At 33.2% G+C, this 21,144-nt stretch overlaps 1 pseudogene; it reads right to left on the bottom strand.

The window, feature by feature from the left end:
• Positions 1 to 8: 8 nt before the first annotated feature.
• Positions 9 to 15,706, bottom strand: LOC145640220 (protein FAR1-RELATED SEQUENCE 6-like; annotated as a pseudogene).
• Positions 15,707 to 21,144: the final 5,438 nt, after the last annotated feature.

Raw genomic sequence — 21,144 nt, 5'->3', positions numbered from 1 at the left:
ATCAACCACTAGTAGGCAGCAGCAAGCCGCCAGCCACTAGATGCAGCTAGCCGCCACAAGCAGGAAGTCACCAACAGGCGTGCAGTCGCAGACTGTAGGTAGCAACAGCAACTTAGGTAAAAATATACTAAATTCTTGGTTTTTTTTTCTTTATGAAACAATTCTTGGGTTTTAATTATTACAACGTATTTGTTAAATTGGAATTTAGAATAAGAAGTGATAATGCACCTAGACTTGTACCTTTGTCAATCCTTCAAAATCAATGTCCAAACTAATAGTGTTGATGTACCTATAGTCCTATAGAATAGTATACACTCCTCAATTACCTCTTGAAGATTCATCCTACCATGCTGATACTTGTTATTGCCTGCAGCTTGTTGAATTTCTGTTAAATTGCATACATGAGTGTACCAATAGATCACCCTTTACTACTTCTGTAGCTTCCATTTCCTCCTTTCTCTTGTTGATGATTGCACGTAGTGACCTGTGAATTTGATCTTCTATGTTCTTAAATCTTCTATTCTTCTAAATCCTAATATAATCATTTATTTATCAACCATACAAAGAAATTATACTCGTATATTTTTTGAAAAAATGCTACTTGCATTTAAAATATATCCCTACAATGCATTGTATTTGAATTATCTGGCAAATCACTTCTTTTTCACTGGTCAACATTTTTTAGTTGAGCAGCTGACATAAACTGCCTTGGCTGTTACAAATCACGGACCAACTAAAGCTCATTCATACTACAACTTGGCTCGATCTAATCACAACAAGGCCTGAGAATATTTTCAATTATTTTAATGTCATTAAATGCAGAACTTCCTATATGTAGAGTATACAATTGACTAAGGCGAAAAAGATCTAGAGTGAACCAGCTGCTCAATATTGTTTTTGTGCCACTCACTCGTTTTTTTTCTTCCTGCTTTCATTATCTTCTATCCAGATCATTTTGAATTGTGATGTAAAATTGTAACTGGTCATGCTTCTCTTGCTACAAGCTTTATGTATTTTGATAGCCTAATCTATCTTGTTGGATCGCTATAATGTATTAGATAGTATTAGTGTGTTAGATTTCTGATTTTTTTTCCTCTTCCTCTTACCTTTTAGCTACTGGTGGTTTTGAAGTATGAAGATTGTGACCTCTATCCTGTGTTAATATGTTAGTGTATCTTTCCTGCAGGTGGATTATGAAAAAGCAGATCGTTACTAATTACATTTCGCAAAGAAGTGAAATTTGTCATGTCCTTGGCAGTCACAAACTAAAGTGTTGATTTATCATAAGCTACATAAATGAAGATAGTTTATAAGGGCGAATAAGGCTGCTAAGAAAGGAGGTCACTACTTAAGGTGGTAGCAGTTCTAGTGGTGGTAGGATCAGTGGAAGAATATTCCCGTGTTATAAAGATTAATATCAAGAGTAACAACTCTCATATTCTCTAAGGTTTTGAGTTAGATTTTGGATACTATAGTTTTATTTAGTTTAAACTTAGCCATGTGTTTTAATAATTAGAAGACCTAGTACATAAGCGAGGTGTAGTAGGTATTTAAACCATAAACTTCAGGGAGTATATTAGAAATGGCAGGAGTGCAGAACCATCATGTCTTGAGAGAAAGGGGTCATTTTCCATAGCAGTGTAATACGCCATAGCAGCCTAAAAAGGTTAATAAAGGGGAGAGGGAATGAGAACTAAAATTCAGAACTGAAAAACAGAGCTGAAATTCTGAACTGAAAATCAAAACTGAAATTCGAGTTGAAATTCAGAGTTGATGTTCAGAGCTGAAATTCAGAGCTAAAATTAGAACAGTATAACAAAGCCTAAATCAGAACACTATAACAAAGCCTAAACTGCAACAGCTTTGTTGTCTCCCGGCCTCATTGAGATCAATATCTAACTGTCCTTGGATCATTAAAACGAATAGGTTCCTAATCTTGTTTTTACACAGACGAAAATGGATTCAAGACTAGTACCATGAGGCTAGGGGTAGATGTTATCATCTTTTCAATGTATCAAGGGAAGGATGACTCATGGAAATATTTTTTTTAACTTCTTGGTCTCATAGCTAGACACATATTATATATCATCTGATTTTATTTGATATTCTGTAGTCCTACAAGAAGTGTAGGGATGCTGACATATACACATTTTTTACTAGTACTGGGAAGGAGGATATTGTTGTTCCCATGGTAAGATCGATGATCTTAAAAACGAGTATTAGTATTATTCTTTGAATATTAGTATAAAGTGACAAACTAATCAATGATGATTTAATAAACATTTCAACTGTTGGTTTTGCGATTATTTGATAATCTCTTGAAGCTTAATTTGCTTCGCTCAAAGCTTCTTGCTTTCTTGACTGACCTGTACTTTATTGATTTCCCCCGTTTTATGTCTCACATGCTTGCAATCATTACGGGTTTTCATAAACTGCTTTTGGTGATGGTTTAACCTCTTAAACTAGCTTTTGTACTTTTCTTGTAACACTATTAGATCAGCTTATGAATGCAGTGAATCATATTAGTCATCTTGGACTGCCAGAGAAGCAGCTGCCGAGTATGAAAAACTATAAGAAATCAGTCTTATTTAATAATCTATTTTCTAGTTTTATTTTGCATTATTGTTATTTTGGTAATATATTTGTGATTGTGGTATGTATGAGTTTTGTAGAATGCATCAATGTATGAGGCTAGTCACATGTGTTATATTACAAGAGAGTTAAATAGATAGAGGAAAAGAGGGGAAGATTCATTCAGAAAGTTGTAATAGTTTAGTAGTAGCCTTAGATATAGTAGAGAACTCTTCAGAGCCTTTCGGCCAAATTAATCCAATCAACTCTCTTCTGCCCTATTTATCTTCTTGTTTCCTTGAATTTATCTGTGTTAGAGCACAGTCCGTTTCACGACCAGCCACCTGCAATAGCATGTAACCACTAGCCTGCCAGGCTGCAGCTAGTTTCCATCAGCAGCAGCAGCAACAACTAGCTCTAAAAGCAGGCAGCAGATAGCCGCCAACAGCATGTAGTAGGCAGCCGCAAGCAGTAGACACCGGACCACCTCAGGCGGAAGCAGCTTGTAGATATTGGAATAATGTCATTTCAAGCTTAAATCTGGTAAAAATATGCTGAATTTACGTCATGCTTAATCAAGCATTTTAGTTTTAGCAGTTTCGGGTAGGTTTGATTGCAAAAGTATTAGTTAAATTAGAATTTAAAGTATAAATTAGTTTGAAATTAGCATTGTTGTGAGTTGATTGATAATTTTTCTGTTGCCATGTAAAATTTTGGAATTATAAATTTTTAGAATTAGATTTTGGACTGAAATATTGCTTTATAAACTTGGTTTCTTAAGAAGCATTTCCATGTCCTAAATAAAAGTGAATTGTAATTGTCAAGTTCCAATTTTCATAATAAAGATTCAACTTGTGTATTTAAGGTATATAATAAAGAATATGCCTATCCTCTCTTGTTTGGGCCCTAGTATATCATGCTTCCAAATTTTTTGGTTTATATTGTTGTAGCTATTTGAATAACTAAAACAGACTACAAGTACTTGTATTATTTTCTAGTACCACAATATTACAAAACGAATCGAAATGGAAGGAAAGGCAGTTAGATTGTCGTGAATCATATTAGCCAGCTTGGACTAGCGACTGCCAGCCACCAGGCAGCTAGCAGCCGGCAGTTAGATGCCAAGCAGCCAGTAACAGGCAGCTACCAGCCAGTAGGAGTCGCTAGCCGTTAGCAGCAGGCACCCTGCTGCTGGCAGCCTACTGTTGGCAGCCTGCAGCTTGCAGCCTGCATATGGAAGCCTATTATAGCTTACTAATCTATGATAGGTTAGTGAAACTTCATTGTATAAATTTCTCATAATTAATAAACTGAAACACATGAAACCTTGACTTGATTAAGTCAACTTACGTTGCTGCATTTAAAGTTTTCTATCTAATTTAAAAGAGAAATTCTGCTGATTGTCTACTGTCATGCACGCAGGTCAACTCAATAAAGGATTACAAGAATTTGAGTTGATTACCACAAAGTATGGCATGATACTAACTCCACCTCATTTTGCTTGTATTATTGACCTATTGGGTTGATCAGAAAGCTCAACTATTGATACCGGAAATCCCTGACAATTCTAGTTCGTATTCTTCATTGCTTGGTGTTGTTGGATGGGTACCATTTGGATACAAAACTTGGAAAAGATATGACATAGGAACTTTATGAGCTGGAGCCTAGAAATCGAGCTACATTCGTGGTTTTATCTAATATACATGCAGCAATTGGTAGGCATGAGGATGTTAAGAAACTTAGGAGTATGATTGATGTGAAGGAATTGTAGAAATATCCAGGCATCGTGTACAGATAACCTGAAATGATTTTCATATTTACCCTGAAAGCAATCAGAGATGCCACACAATATTGCCACTAAGGGAGGAAAAGCCATCATCCTATATTGCTATAGCAAGAAGATGAAGAATCTAATTAACAGAATAACGTCTAAGTTTTTGAAGAGTTCTTGAAAACATTTGACAGTCACCTGAACTGACTAGCAGCAAACTGTAGTGAGACTTGAGATAATTACTGACATTCATATTGTAGGGCATCACTAGCACATTTTTTCTCTGAATATCATTAGATTTGTGTTACACTTGGATTACCATACTAATGCCCCACTGCTACCTTATTGTACTACTACTACCCGCCTTCTACATAATGCTGCTGCCACACGTTGTTGCTACTGTCAATATTTTTTTTAACAAAGGCTGCCAGCCTTTTGTAATTTATTTGTACGGTATAAATAACATCAATTCTACTCGTATGAAAATAGTAACTTTTACATGTATGTTATATTTTCTACATTGATTTAGCTATAAAAATGATGTTGTGCAATGTGAAATCCACCAAATACATATGCATCGGCCTTGTTTAATTTGTGTGCCTTCAAGGCCAAAATTACCGGTGCTAAATTAATTTTTCTAATATCAACTATTGTTGTCATACACACCTTTATGTTAACGTTTTCAAATTGTTGAATAGATAATAATTTGTTCTTATTGACAATAATCTGTTTATTATTATTTTTAAACCAATGTTATTAATAATAACCTATTTTATGTAACGCAATGAAAACACATGAAACAATCGTTGTCTTAGATACCTTAGAAAAGCATTTTTAATATTATTACATAAGCAACAATTTTATTGTTGTTATCTTTTTGGGCAACATTTTAAATAATTCTTGTCTTATGTAAAATAAATGGCTACATTGTACATATTGTTCTCTTACAGAATCTAAAGCAACACTTTTCAAACCGTTACATTGTCATATAGTACAAATTGTTCAAGATCAAGGTAACAAACAAGTAATGTTGCATTTTACTACAAAAGGCAACATTTGTCATTTTGTTGCAATTTTATATGTTGCCTATTCTCATTTCCTTTTTTTTTTGTAGTGGCACATGAATATTATCAGAATAAAGTAGAGGCCTATTATTAGGGTAGATTCATTCTCTTTTAGATTGGATTTGTACCTTCATCCCCGAACCTCCAGTCTTGGTTCTAGACCTATTGGAGCTAACGATCTCTTGGATTGTTGAGGGGCTTAACCTTCATCCTGTGAACGGTTTACAAGCTCCTAAAACTTGTTGGCGACTCTTTTACTCTAGCTTCCTTCCCTTTGGACGCCACCGTACTTTAGTGTATGATCATAGTGGGGTTCAAGTTTGGGTTAATGCTTGAAATATTCCCTACAACTGTTATTTCATAGGTATGAGTGACTACCAGTTAAGTATCTACTGTTATTTAAGTATATAAGAAAGTATATAAGCATATAGGTAAGTATCTACTATTATTTAATAGGATGATGTAAGTATACAGGTATGAGTTACCACACCTAAAAAGTGGCTCCTAATATGTCCCCTCAAAGCTCATTCAAAAACAGGTAAAAGGCTGTCAATTGCAAAACACCAAATTACATGGATCCTACAAGTACGAAAGTGTCAAATAGCTTTACAAAATAACTATTATTATTAAATTATATATTGTTATTTGTGTCAACTATTTTATAAAATTTAATTGTTAATGTTAATTAATGTCATATATATTAAATAATACTTTCATTCGTGTGTATATATAAAGGCATTCTATGTGACCAAACATCAAAGCTATGAAAATGGCAGGTCATCAGCAACAAAACCAATTGCCTTTGGTACCCTTGGTGAACAACCAAATGCTACTCATATTGTGTTTTGTACATAGTTCATAACATATTTCATATAATTTCTCATTGTTTGATTTTGTTTTTGTTAGGTTCAAAAAGAAGAGTTCTCAAAGGTCATACAGAAGAAGTTAATGTTGCAAATGATGGTCGGGATGAAGCTCCGGAAAATTAATGAAAAATCGGAAGAAACGCCAAAAAATTTAAGTAGTAAGACCACAACAATTTGTACAAATATTGTGGCTTAGATGTTTATGTCAATTAAATTGTATTATGAAGTATAATATGTCATTTCTATTGTATTATGAAGTACAATATGGAATGAAGTACTATATGGATGGTTATTTGGTATGTCTCGCATCATTTATGAATAAAATTAATAAAAATTGATTTAAATTTGTACTTCATAAATACTTAACACGACTTAAAATTAAAATGATACATAACACCGGTACAATATATGAAGATACATAAAACAACTAAAAAATACGATACATAATAACAAGAATTAAAAACATGTACACATTCTGTTATAATTTATACAACATTTTTATTTAATTATATTGTTATATTAATTTTAATACTTTTATATTCAAATTAATAATACTGTTACTTATTTATGAAAAGATATAAATTTGACTAACTGTACTTACATTGTTATCTTAAAATTAATGCAGTTATTAGTAATCTAAATATTGTTATTCTAAATATAGTTATTTATAAGAAGATATAAATTTCACTTTTGTTATATGAAGTTCCAATAAAAGTACTTTAACATTTAAAACTATATTTTTCTATTATAGATCGCTACTTTGTTATATTGAATATAACATAGTTATTTGTAATTTAAGTTCAGTTATTATGAAAAGATATAAATTTGACTTTTGTAAATGAAGTTCAAATAATTCTAATTTATATTATTTTATTTTTTAGTTATAAATTGTTATATTAAATTAAATAGAGTTATTACTAATATATATAGTTATATATGAAAAGATATAAATTTGACTTTTGTTATATATAACTATATTATGTTATTAAGGATCGCTAATTTGTTATATGAAATATTATACAGTTATTTTTTAGTTAAATTCAGTTATTTTTAAAAGATATAAACTTTACTTTTTATTTTTTGCATATGAAGTTGAAATAATTCTACTTTATATTATGTTATTATTTATTTATATAATGTTATAATTAAGTTAAATACTGTTATTATTAATATATATATATATATATTTATATGTGAAAAGATATAAATTTGACTTGTTATATGAAGTTCAAATAACAATGTTTTACATAACATTTATAACTATATTATGTTATTATTAATTTAGAAAGTATTAAATTCATTTTAATACTGTTAATTGTAATATAAATATTGTTTTAAATGAAAGATATAAATTTGACATTTATTAAATTATCTTCTTATTAAAAATTAATCCGGTATTAGGTAGAAAATAAAATAAATGTAAAAGTACTAACTTGTCAAATCATATAGGCAAATTAATAGTTAAAAATAGCAATCCCCGAGATAGTCACGTACGCATAGTTGCTATTAAATTTGTAAATTTAATAAAAGGTAAAGCACTACTACTTTTTAGTTGGTAAGAGTAAATGCTATCTTACTTTGTATTAATATAAGGAGTAGTAAATACCATCACACGTTGTCATAACTAAATATCATCACATACTATATTGCTATAACTCTTGCATCACTTACTTCCCACTGTACTTCATTTTCAAATTGCTATAACTCTTGCATCACTTACTACCCACTGTACTTCATTTTCAAATTGCTATAACTCTTGCATCACTTACTATATTGATAAAATGTCATCTTCAACCTCTGAAGGCACAGACAAAAGTGGTGATTGTGTTGTACTAGTTGGATTACCTCTCCTCACGATGTGTGATCTACTTATCAAGGGTGGTCAGGTTGATGATGAAGGCTTTACGTACAAAGTCCCTGTTGACCAGACATTCAACTCATTTTTTCTACAGTACGCTAAAAGTGTTAGCGTCTCCCCAAGGGAACCTTCGCTTCTAAAACAGGGGTCAGCTTATTACACCAACAGAGACACCGTACCAAAGGGAGTTTTGCAAGGATGAAATTGTACTCGCATATAATAAAGTAAGATCTTACTTGACACTCAAGACACTCCTACGTACACTTAGAACCACCTTTATAATACTAAATACTCCCTGTTTTATTTCGCATGAAGGGTAAGCCGTAACGGTGAACCCAGCTGGTGTTACTACAAAGGAAAGGAAACTTTTCCATATTTCCGGCTTATTTGAACGTCGTAACACCTTCCAATTCAGAGTGAGGAATGATACTCCGATGGAAACGGTGTACACACGTTGGGGGACTGATAATTATGTGGATCCTCAATGAGTACGGCTATGGCTTAATGGTAAGGACTTGGATGATCGCTTGACCGTCGAAGAAGCTGGAATTAAGGATGGCTCGTACGTCTATGCATATATCGAGCCCGTGGGATTTGAAAGGCGACAATACCATAACTTCCTACGCCTGAACTCGTGAACTACTCCATTTCAAGGTTTAAAGCAATTAAAAAAAGGTTTAAAGCAATTATTAAAGTTTATTACATTAATTAATTATTAAATTTACCACATATAAATTTAACAATCAATATATTAACAAATTAAATTAGTAAAAAAATCAAATATATAAATATAATCAAGTATTTTAATATATAATATATATAAGTAATTAAGTATTTTAGTACTTTAACTTTAATTTAAAATTAAGTAATTTAATATATAGAGTACAGTAAAGTAATTAAGTATGTCAAATTTTTAATGTAGTTCAACATTTATTTAGTATATCAAATTTTATATATAATTTTTTTTTTAAATGTAGTCCAACATTTATTAATTAAGATATATGTAACAAGTCTTACATAATTACCAAATGTTCCTTTTATAACATTTTGGGGAAGGTGTAGGTTTAGGTTTATAACATTTTGTCAAAGGTGTAGGTTTTGAGTTAAATGTTATGGAATATTGTACTTATTTGAGCGGTTCTGTGTTTCCATGTCCATGTACTACATTTTATGTATTGAATTAAAAATTACTATATGACTTGTTACTTGATAGATTTTGATGAAATATTAAAGGAACATCATTCATTTAGTCATTCATTTACTAATGCAATGCAATCTAGTTCAATTCATTTAGTCATTTAGTTCAATTCAACCGTCTACACAATAGCAGTTCAGTTTAATATTTTCTGCAGCAAAGAGGATGAGTTGGACTGATCATGACAACCCGGGAAGGAAATTTCTGGCGTGCAAGTTCTACAATTTCAAAACAGGTGTGAAGGGATGATATTTTTTTATGTGGGTTGACGAGGAGGTGGTTGATTGGCAAAGGGACGTAACCAACGTCCTTCTCGCTGAAAAACACAAGCTAACTGCATAAATAAGCATAATGAAGGGAAGATTGGAATGTATGGATGCTGAAAATGATAGGCTTTCAAGGGAAATTCAAAGCTTTAATCGAAATCGAAATCGAAACACCGCAACCAACGACTCAACATTAATCCTTCTATGCATTTTCTTTTCTGTTCTTGTTAGTGTCAGTTTTATGAAGATCTTAAGTTAGATTAATTACCTTTACCTTATTTGGCAATTAAAATACAGATGTAAAATATGTAATGAAGTTCCTATGGAAACTTAGCTATTTTATAACTTTGCAATTCGGTACTATAATTTTGTCTATGTTTTCTTTTCTGCTTTCTTTTCTTTATTATGTACTGTTATATTATAATTAATTCAGTTATATTTTATATTAATACCGCATAACAACTGTTAAACATTTATATATTGTTAAAATTAACGAGTACTGTTATATTTTAATATTTGCAGTTATAATTTTTTTAACTCAACATAAAAAAAATGTCTTTTTTTAAATATGAGTACTGTTATAATTTTATTTTAATTCTATTATATTTAAAAAGGTACAGTTATATTATAATTTTTTCACTTACAATTGTGGATTTAGTAGGGATTTTTACCTCAGATTATGCAATTATGACTTTAAGGTGTAGGTGAATAAGGTAAACTAATTATGAATTATGTTGTACTTTAATTTTAGATTCCAAATATATTTGTTTGGACTAAACATTATGAAACGGAGGGAGTAATATTTACGGAGGGAATTATTATAATATATATTAGATAGGTACTATATAATGAGTCAAGCAAAAGTTTTCAAAATCCGGTGTAAATGAGTCAAGCCGAGCCGAGTACTACCTTTTTTCATGTTTAAGTTCATTTAAATTGATTCAGAGCTTTCATGTTTAAGTTGATTTAGATTACTACAGCGTTTCATGAAATTTTGACATTTGAAAACCTATTTATAAACCTGAGCAGGCGGATGCTGCATGGTGCATCACCTTGAGAAAAAAAAAAGCAGCAGATAGAATATTGTGTATAGAAATGTAAAGAACATTTAGTTAAAGTTAAAATAACATGTTATTGTATAAAAATGTAAAGAACATTTAGTTAAAATGAAAAGAACATGTTATTGAATGTTAAATAATATTTTTTATCTTCATGCTATTTGATTGTTAGTATAATGTACTTTTATTTGTGACATAGTGTTAATTGTTTATTTTGAAATTTTTTTTGAATTTTGTTTTTATATATATGGTGGTTATTACATTAAATTACCATTATAGGTGATCAATAAATCGAATCGGGCCGGGCCTTAGCATGATAGCGGGCTTTTTTGGTTTTTTTAGGCGGAAATATTGCATTTTTAGGCCTGCCTAAACCCACCGGTTTTGGTTTATTTTTGGGTTGGAACGGGCTGGGCTCAACCTCTAATGAACATAAAGTTTGATGTTTTTGTACAATAACAACATTGTGCATCCGCCCCATCATTGACAAAATTTAATTTATAAACCTTAAATCTTAATTTAAAAATTGTCAAATTAGATATAATTAAGTGATTAAATAAACGAGTACTATTATTACTATTACTATTACTATTATTATTATATTTCAAAAAATTTTACTCCGAATTCTTTGGTTCTTCTATTGTTATATTAAAATTGTTATTTGTAATTATTTTCAATTTTATTTGTTCTTATTTCAGTTATAATTCTAATATTAAGTCATATAATCACTTTTTTATTTACATTAATAGTTGTAAATATACTAATACAAAATATATTGCAAAACATACTGCCTACAACTCTTTAACACACAAAATAAACATGATACTACTTTTGGCAATACAAAATACAAAATATACTTCCTAAACAAACACACTATCCTAAACATAATTCCTAAAGATACTTCCTAAAAAAGTCAATGTTAACTCCTAAACAAAGTTTCCCAATACAAAATTAATCCCATAACACCTTTAGCTATTATAGTGCTCAACCATCAACCATTATAAGAAGCTACACTTATGCTTGCGCCAGTAAATGGCAAAACATCCCGGGAAACCCACTCGGGACATGACTGAATTGACCTGGTAAAGTACCTAATCTCACCATAAGCTGGACCATACCCAATCCCTCCAACCCAAATCGTAGGGACTGTTCCATCCACTTACAATCAGCAGTAAGCACAATCTACAATCAGCAATAAGCACAATACAATCTACAATCCATTCAAAACAAGTCTTTATTTTATCTAGTGTATGGTTAAATTAACAAAATAATATCAATAAGCACATACAACCATAGCACTTGCAAGAGCTTGCTGCCCTTTGGCCTTCCTTGGCCTTCCTCTTTTTTTGGTACCCTTAGGCTCACCACAGTTCCCCTACAATCAAGTTTCAAGTTAAGAGAAATCAAAGAATTTAAAAAAGGTTTTCAAGTTAGAAAAAATTAAACAAACAAAGTTTTACCACATTGTTTATCTTAGTCTTAGTACGAGCAGACGAAGCTTTTTTGGCACATTTCTCTGCATATGAAAGGAAACGCTTTTCCTTGAGTCTATGTGGTTTTTTATGAGATATAGAATCCCCAACAGACAAGGGCTAATGCACTAATCCGTCACCAGACAGGTTCTTATTCACAAAACTTCCGGAATAAAACCCACAATCCTCATGGACCACCTCCATTGGAGTTAGAGTGTTTTGTACTGGGTCAATTGGTATTTCATCAAGCCCCAATGCAAAGCTCTCATTGACAAAAGAATCAGCCAACCAGAATGAGGCATCACAGAATCACCCAAATAAGAATGAGGCATCAAAGAATCCTATTTCATTGACGGAGATGATTCCATACCAGTATTATCACATTCTGAATCCTTTTGGATAGCATCATCCAAAGATTTATCAAGCTTTCTTATTGCATCAAATGCAATTTTAACATACTCTGGACGGCTGGCTGCCTTCAGGCACACATTCTCAAATTGCACCATTAATCTATCATACCTCTTAACTTCATCGGTTTTGTAAGGATCATGGTATGCAACCTTCACCCGTGTGTGGCGTCTATGGACGTCTTTACGCCACCGCCTCAATATATATTTTGAAGGGACTTATTTTACCCCATTATCATCAAACGCCTTAAACTAATGCCTACACATGATTCCATGACATTCAAAAAGCTTGCACTCACATAATGCATCATTGATTTCAGAGTTGAAAGTTATAGTGTACACTATCTTCCTATCCGTAGGCATCTCCTTTTTCAATATCTTATCCAAGAACCACACTCTATCTTGTACCAAATGCTTGACAACACTTTCAGACACCTCCCTTTTCCCAACAACGCTCAAGTACATAAGCGTATAGTACATTGTTCCTGTATCTCAACGAACTTTGCATCAGTGTAGACTTTCTGGAAGGCTTTCTCATATGAAAAACAACTTATAGCATGCCTTGTTCTTATTGCGCTGTTTGCATCGGCTTATTTCTCCGCGTTCGCCCTGTTTTCCATGGCATCACAGTACCTCTTCGCAAACTGGTACAAACGAGTATCGCTCGTCACGTACTTGTCAAAAAAGCTATTAATGCTCTCTGAACAATGCGTGGTGTTCATCCTAGCCCAAAAAAGATGTTTCTTATAGGCTGGGATCCACATATTCCTCTCCTCATACAGACCTATCACATATCAAAAAATATGTAACCACATATTAAACAAGACTGATTTTCAAATTCAAATCCATTTCAAAAATAGATTGATTTTCAAATTCCATGACTTATTTGATGCAGTGTAGTTGTTTGATACATTTCAAACAAAGGAATTTTGCAAACCAAAGGAATTTCGCAAACCAAAGGAATTTTGCAAAACAAAGGAATTTTACAAAACAAAGGAATTTGCATAAAAATAATCAATTCGAAATGAACAAATATGTGACAGACATGGAGGGAAAATAAAAATCTAAAAATCACCTGAAAGCCACTCATTCAATCCAAGCCCATAAGACTCCATTGCTAATGTCCAATTAATCTCAAACTCATCTTCAGTTAAATTGTCATAAATAACATTCAGTAAAACATCATGAAATTCCTGGTAGGTTGCATAGCTTCCAAGCTTGGTACCAAATTTATTCACAATATGCCACAAACACCACCTATGCCTGGCATTGGGCATAACATTACTGAGAGCTTTCCTCATTGCAGCACATTGATCAGTCAAGAACCCAACAGGTTCTTTTCCACCCATGCAATCAAGCCAATTGCTAAACAACCACTCAAAAGTTTTCGTGTTCTCATGGAAAACTAGAGCACAACCCAAAAGAATGGTCTGTCCATGGTGATTTACACCCACAAAATTTGCAAAAGGTAGCTCGTATTGATTTGTAACATATATTGAGTCAAAACAGACGACATCCCCAAACTCTTCATAAGCTACCCTACTACGAGCATCCACCCACATCACATCCGTTAGCCGCCCCTCATCATCTAATCTGTACTTGTGAAAAAAATTCTGATTATCATATCACATCTTGTCAAAGTAGGCAAGCATGACATTAACATCACCTCCACGCATCTTTAACTTCTTCTCACGAGCTAGTACATTCCTCAAGTCCCTCTCCGTAAGGGCCATATTCTCTACCCCACCCCGCTCCTTTGCTAAACTACGATGGATTTGTGTAACCTGAGTTCTAGCACTACAATCATGGAACAACCTCCTCCTAAACCACATTTGTAATTTCTTCCTGCCGGTACATAGAAATATATCGAGACTTTCTGGGAGTTGGATTGTGATTTACATGATTCGTGATTGCCTTTCTCACTTCCCAACAACCATCAGGTTTACAAACAGCCCTCATTTCAATGGACACCCACACTTCTTAGTTTCCTCCTATTTAGATCCAAAGATAAGCCACCACCATACACCCTTTTCCTATTTACTCTTCTACGCAAGTCTAGCTTACCAGAGCATTCACAACGCCAAAAATGTAGCTCCTTCTCTTATTCTTGTCTTTTTTCCCATTCTTTATCTTGAAATTCCCAGCAGCTCGGTATACTCCGAATCCGCTTTGTTTGCCATATTTCCTATAAATATTATTGACATCCTCCCAACTACTAAACACCATACAACTTGAGGATGGTCAAGCAAATCTTCATAGGCCCCCTTCATCACTCTCAACAATAAACCGAAGCGGTGTTGTTGCTACATTACCATCCACAGACAAACCCCCAGACTCTAACACATCATTGACTGGGGTGTCAATCACACCAACCTGTATTCATCATATATTACAGTTTGTTTATCACAACTAAATCACCTAAACTAGAACACTCATAAATTACAAGTAAATATGAAGTTATGAAGTTAACTATCATCCTTGACAACAGATTTAAACAATACTAGCCAAATACAACAAAAATCATAGCTATATTATATTCACAATACTAGCCAAATACAATTTTTTAGACCTCTTATCAAAATTACTTTATCAGCATATGTATAAAAAACATAACTATATATTCAAAAATCAAAGCTATAACTACAACATTTTATCAAAAATTCAAGCACACGGTTACATTCAAACAAAATCAATGCTTCTCAAAGATTCAAACAATTATACCAGTCAATCCATTTAAAGTACACAAAAACCAACAATTCATTACCTTAACAGCTTCCAAATCCAAATCCAACACCTCAATTTCATGCTCACCGTCCTCCTCGCAACTTCCGCCATAAACTTCAGTCAATTCCATTTACAATTCTTCCTATAAACAACAAAAGAAGCACAATTTCAAATTACATTACCTCCCAACCCTAAGTTCAAGTTTCAAATATTAAGAAAAATTGCACAAAATGAGCTGAACCAACCTTCTTGAGGGTGCAGTGCAGATTTTACCGACAAATTCAACACAACTTCACCACAAATGACAGCAGCGCGCCTACTTTCTCTCTCTTACATCGGCACCGGAGTTGAAATTCACAAGAAAAACAAGAAAATTGGGGGCAAGGTAACTTCTCTCTCCTCAATCCTCTTTTTTTTACCCAACTTGAACTTTTTTATCCAACCTTTTTTATTTTCTTTTTTTTTTATTCCAAATATTATTATTATTTTATTTGGGTATTGGGCATGGGAAGCCAAAACCTGGTAGTGGGTGATACTCCTTATAGTTATAGTTGTTTATCAAATGTTATCATCAACAATAATTGTAATAGAATTTGGATGGTTAATTGTTATACATACTGTGATAAACTATAGTTATAATATTGTATTAGAGTGTGTCAGGATGTCAATATATATATAATTACTAATTTGTAGGGTTGTCATAAACATTTCAATGTATGGTGAAATTTAATAAACCTAGATCCTATGAAAAAAAATTACAAATTAAGATTGAGAGCAATTTTGAAATCTTTGTTATGAAAACATTACATGTCGTATATTGAGTATCTTGCAATTAATATGAAGAAAGTAATACTGGTACATTAAGTAACAAGGTAACTTTTACTTCTAATTTATATGAATATGGGATCTTCTAACTACCTAGTACTTGTAGGCATTGTTCGAAGCGCGCCTAGGACAACTGCAAGCGGAGTGGTCTTCAGGCGATATCCCTTAGCTTGTGGAGATCGTCACAAATGCAACAACAAAATTAGTTACTCTAGAGACGTGTACTCGACAGTGGAAGATATTCGTTTCTTAACTCTCTTATATGTTTAACTAACGCTAGTTTACAGGTATCGGCGTTACAAGAATAATTTGGGATCGTAGAACGTTCTGAATCATTTTTCATCCCTATTGTTATTTTGATTTTTGTTTTCAAAACTTACATTTCTCCAAACTCAGTCAAAGTGGGGGCTTCTGTAGACACCTGATTGTGTCTCCCCAAAAACCAATCCCAGTGATGAATATCTTTCACGTCATTGATTATCAAACAAGGTGAAATTTGAAGGAGTATCATGATGCACTTGTTTTTAATAAAAATATTTCTTTCTATTTTCCAAAATATATCTTTTCGTACCTTGTTTATGAAAATTTCCAGTATAGTTTGGTTTTGTCCACAACATGGTTCCAATAATTGTATAGTTGGATGGGGCTTGAAAATATCTTTCCAACGATATATTATAAGCCTAATTCCGATGAATAAAGAGGAAGTTATGGCCAAAATACTAAACCAAACAGGATTTTACCTACAACAATGATCATGTGGAGGGTCCAAAAGTTTAATCCCATTCCTAAACTAATTAGGATTAATAAGAAGCTTCTATAAGTTTCTAAGAGATTTTAATTATCCTCTTTTGAAAACATAAGATTAAAGAGTTTGAAATTGAATAAAACTTTCCTTTTTTAAGTCTTAATTCTATTCGAAATGAAAGTCGTTCAAAGACAGTCAGATATTATTTTCTTTCCTCATAATTTTTATCCAATTCTTAGTTAGTTGGATAGCTTTTGAAATTATTTTTTCAATGATATATTATAATATTAATTCCGATATATAACAGAAAAGATATGAAAGAAATACGAAACTCTATCCAAAACTGATATTCTTCCACTATTTTATACATTATTTAATTCTACAAAAGATTTTAATCTGATTCCAATTGAATTGGAAAGTAGACTTCAAGATCATTCCAGCGACATATTATATGCCTTTTTTTGGATGTCTGGATCAAAGTTATGATAAAAATAAAATCCATAAAAAACTATTTTTATCGCGACGTGATAACTTGTTATTTAGTATGGTTTTAGGGTGTTTTTCAACCTTGTTTACTTGGTAAATCAGTGTTTTGGTTCACTTTTACTCTATTATTATGCAATTTTTGTGTATCCTGCACTTCACGGGTCGTTAATGTTTTTGTTGAGATTTTAGGTCCAAGACGACCAATTAAAGCCTATGGATGATGAACCAAGGCTAGAAGCTAGAAGATGACGGAAAGAAGTCAAGGCAAAGGAGCCAAGCTAAGAAGAAAGAGAGATGTGCAGTGGAGAGGCCTTTCCATTGAGTGGCGCGGCCTCTCTCCTGGTCCTTGGAGAGGCCTCTCCAAGCTCCACCAAAAGTTCCTGCAAAATTGTTACAAAGGGAGGAAATAAGGAGGAGCGACCTCTCCTAATCTTGGCACAGCCTCTCCACCTTGATGTAAATGTTTTCTCCACCCTTGCCAGATTAAGGAAATTTCGTAAGGAGAGGCCTCTCAATTATAGGGAAGCGGCCTCTCCACCCTACTACTGGAGTTCCTGTCAAATTTTCACCCTGTTTGGAGCGGCCTCTCCAGACCTTGTAGAGGTCGCGCCCAATAGTTGCTGCAATTTTTCTTTTGCAGAGTTTCCTATGTAATTTTTGGGTTATAAATAGGTTTTGGGGGTTCTTTTGTAAGGGGCATTGTTATTCAAAGTTGAAGCTTCTAGTAACATTTCCTAATCTTCTCTTCCATTTTAATTGCTTTAATTGTTAATTATTTGCTTAATTCTTTTATGCTTAGATTGTTATTTAGCTTAATCTTTAGTATAATCTTGTTCATGAGTTGCTTGAAATTCTTAATTTCTTTAATCTCCATGGTTTGTGACTAGTCTAATTTTCTAGGGTTTGGGTACAACCCTCAATGTAGTAACTAATTACTTGTTGAATATGCTAATTTTGTATTTGTTGGGTGTTAATAAGTTGAGCTTAAGTGGTTTAATTTCTTAGTTCTTGTACATGGACTTCGCTAGAACTATTTTCCCAAGATTTCTCAACGAAGGATGAACTTGAGTTAGCTATCTTATGCTTAATTGACTTGAAATGCTACGAGAATAGGAATTTCAAGTCAAGGGAATGTTTTTTTATCGTGATTATGCTTTAATACTTGTTTTAAGATTTATGACAACGAGAGTAGGTTATATTCATGATTCAAGTAATCCCTCTAGCTTGAGAGAGTATTGGGGTGCTTTAGATGACTTCCCTTATATTATCCCCTTAATTTACCTTGATTGTTACATGCTAATTGTGATTATTGATGAAGTTGAGGGGTATAACCCGAGCCCTAGAATCCTCTAATTATTGGTAATCTCCTCTTAGTGTTAATTGATTGAACTAGTAGAAGTTACTTAAACAAACCGAATTTCAACTTCATTTGGATTATTTAAACGATAATATCTAGGTGGTTGATTCAACGCCTCTCTTAGGTTTGACCCTTTCTTACCCTTGCTATTAGCTAGTGAGACCAAGATAGGACTTTATCTTCTGTAGTCTTGATGACGGCCTATTAAATATTGGCGCCATTACCGGGGAGGCAAAATCACATTGAATGTATTATTGTTGAATGAGACTAATTATGTGTACTTGTATCATGGTTTTTCTTATTTATTTTTGCTTAATTGTGTTTTTAACTTGTGATAGTCATTGCTAATGTTTTTCTTAGCTTTGTTTGACTTTGCAATGCAAGGAAGAGTAAGCAATCACCGCTTATTCCCGTTGATTTAAAGTTGAACAAGACCTTAAGGAACATAAGAAGACTCTTGCAAGGTACATCCGAGTTCTCTATTGTCTATTCGGATTCCGATTCGGAAGAGGTTCTTAGAATCAATGAAGAAGATAACATGGGAGATAACGATCCTCCTCCTCCACCTTTTCTATAAGACTATGACCACCCAACGCATTCCAACTTCGAAGTGGCATACGTCTCCCCACCAAAAGTGCAAACAATAATGAGCATTTACCTTAACTCATCCGTATGATTTAAAGCGATCAATTTAGGGGTAGCCCCTATGAGTGTGCTTTCACTCATTTGGACAACTTTCTTGAATTGTGTACTAGCAAGCAAAACAACATTTTGAAAGATTTTATTCGGAAGCTCATCTTTCAAATTCTCCCTCTGTGATAAAGCAAAGCATTGGTTGAGCTGAGAACGGTTAAAGAGGGATCGTTGAGTATTTGGATGAGGTGACTAGAGCTTTTCTTAGGAAGTATTGCTGTAGACACCTAAAAATGTCTCCCCAAAACCAAGCCCGATGATAAATAACCTTTCACCGCCGCTATTGGTCGGGTTTAGTATTTAATCCCGAGAGTGCTTAAAAAAATCGTATTTTATTAAATTCATATTTTTGAAAGGTCCATGGATCAGTCTTGGTGTTTGGTAAAAGCATAGTTTTAATTTTAGCCCAAACTTGTTAATTAATTTTAAGCCCAAACCTTTTTATTTTATTTTTATTATTTATTTTTGGCCCAAATATTTTATTTATTTTTATTTTATTATTTTCTTATTTTAGCCCGAATAATAAAAGTCAGAAAAAAGCCCGAAATTATTAATCAGCACTTAAAAAGCCGAAAGAAATTAGGGTTAAAAATGAATTTAGACGAAAAAATGGACTGGAATTGACCGTGTCACGGTACATCCTGACCGTGTCACGGGAAATCTTCCCGTCTGACGGTGGGACTTCCCGTGACACGGGAGGTCTGCCGTGACACGGGAAGTTCCGTGTCCTTTCCGCGTTTTCCGTTCCGTTTTCTGAAAATTTCCCGCGTCACTCCAAAACTGACCATGTCACGGGAACTTGTACCGTCTGACGGTACAGTCTAACTGTGTCACGGTACAGTCTGACCGTGTCACGGGATAATTTTTTAGGGTTTTTATCATTTTAGAGTTCCGTGTGCTCCCTCAACACATTTCCCTATAAATACCCATTCATTTCTGATGTACAAACCAACCAGAATTCTTGGATTCTTATTTTTCTCTCTTCTATGCTCTTAATCTAAACACTAGCCTACCCTTTTCACTTCTAAATTCCTTCTTCAAGCACTCAAAAAAGTCCATATTTTACTCGAGGTTCTGTCCTTAAACCAAGGCGTGAAAGGTAGAATCGTTTGAGGGTTTGGCCCCAAAATCAACCTTATTTTATTTAATTTAATTTAGTTATTGTTTTATTATTTCCTTGAAGTTACTAACTCGTTTATTATTTTGTAGTTGCAAACAAACAGATTCAAAGTAAGGATCATGCTCTTTTTATTATTATTATTTTTCTAACGATGTTTATGTTGTTGGAATTATGATTAAATTGGTTTTTATGTTTATATTGATTCTATTATTTATTGATCACCATATTGCATGTTTAAAGGGAATATGTAATTGAAAATCACGACTAATAAGATAATTTGGACAACCAGTTTAGGTCCCTTTTAATCTTATTATTAATTGAAGTGATCACCAAATTTTTAGAATTATGTGTGCATTAATTTTGAACCAATTTAGTTAAATAATAGTTTGGAGCGAATTGAATTATTGTTTGTATGCCTTTGAGATCACAGGAATGCTTTTCAATATAAGAATCAAGTAGAGGCAAATACGGGCGAATGTGACTCCATGACTCACTTCGTACCATCATCCCCGATCCTCCTTTCGTGGTTCCGAACCATATGGAGTTAGTAATCTCATGGATTATGAATGGGGTGTAACCTTCACGGGTCAATCGTTGTTGCCTTCGTTGTGCCTTATTCGTGGTTGCCTTTTATGATCCGTGAACGGTTTACAAGTTCCTTAAAAA

The sequence above is a fragment of the Chenopodium album genome, chromosome 7 (genome assembly GCF_948465745.1).
Source record: "Chenopodium album chromosome 7, dcCheAlbu1.1, whole genome shotgun sequence".
NCBI classification, from domain to species: domain Eukaryota; kingdom Viridiplantae; phylum Streptophyta; class Magnoliopsida; order Caryophyllales; family Amaranthaceae; genus Chenopodium; species Chenopodium album.
The sequence above is the reverse complement of the archived record's forward strand: the minus strand, read 5'-3'. Positions and strand labels throughout refer to the sequence as shown.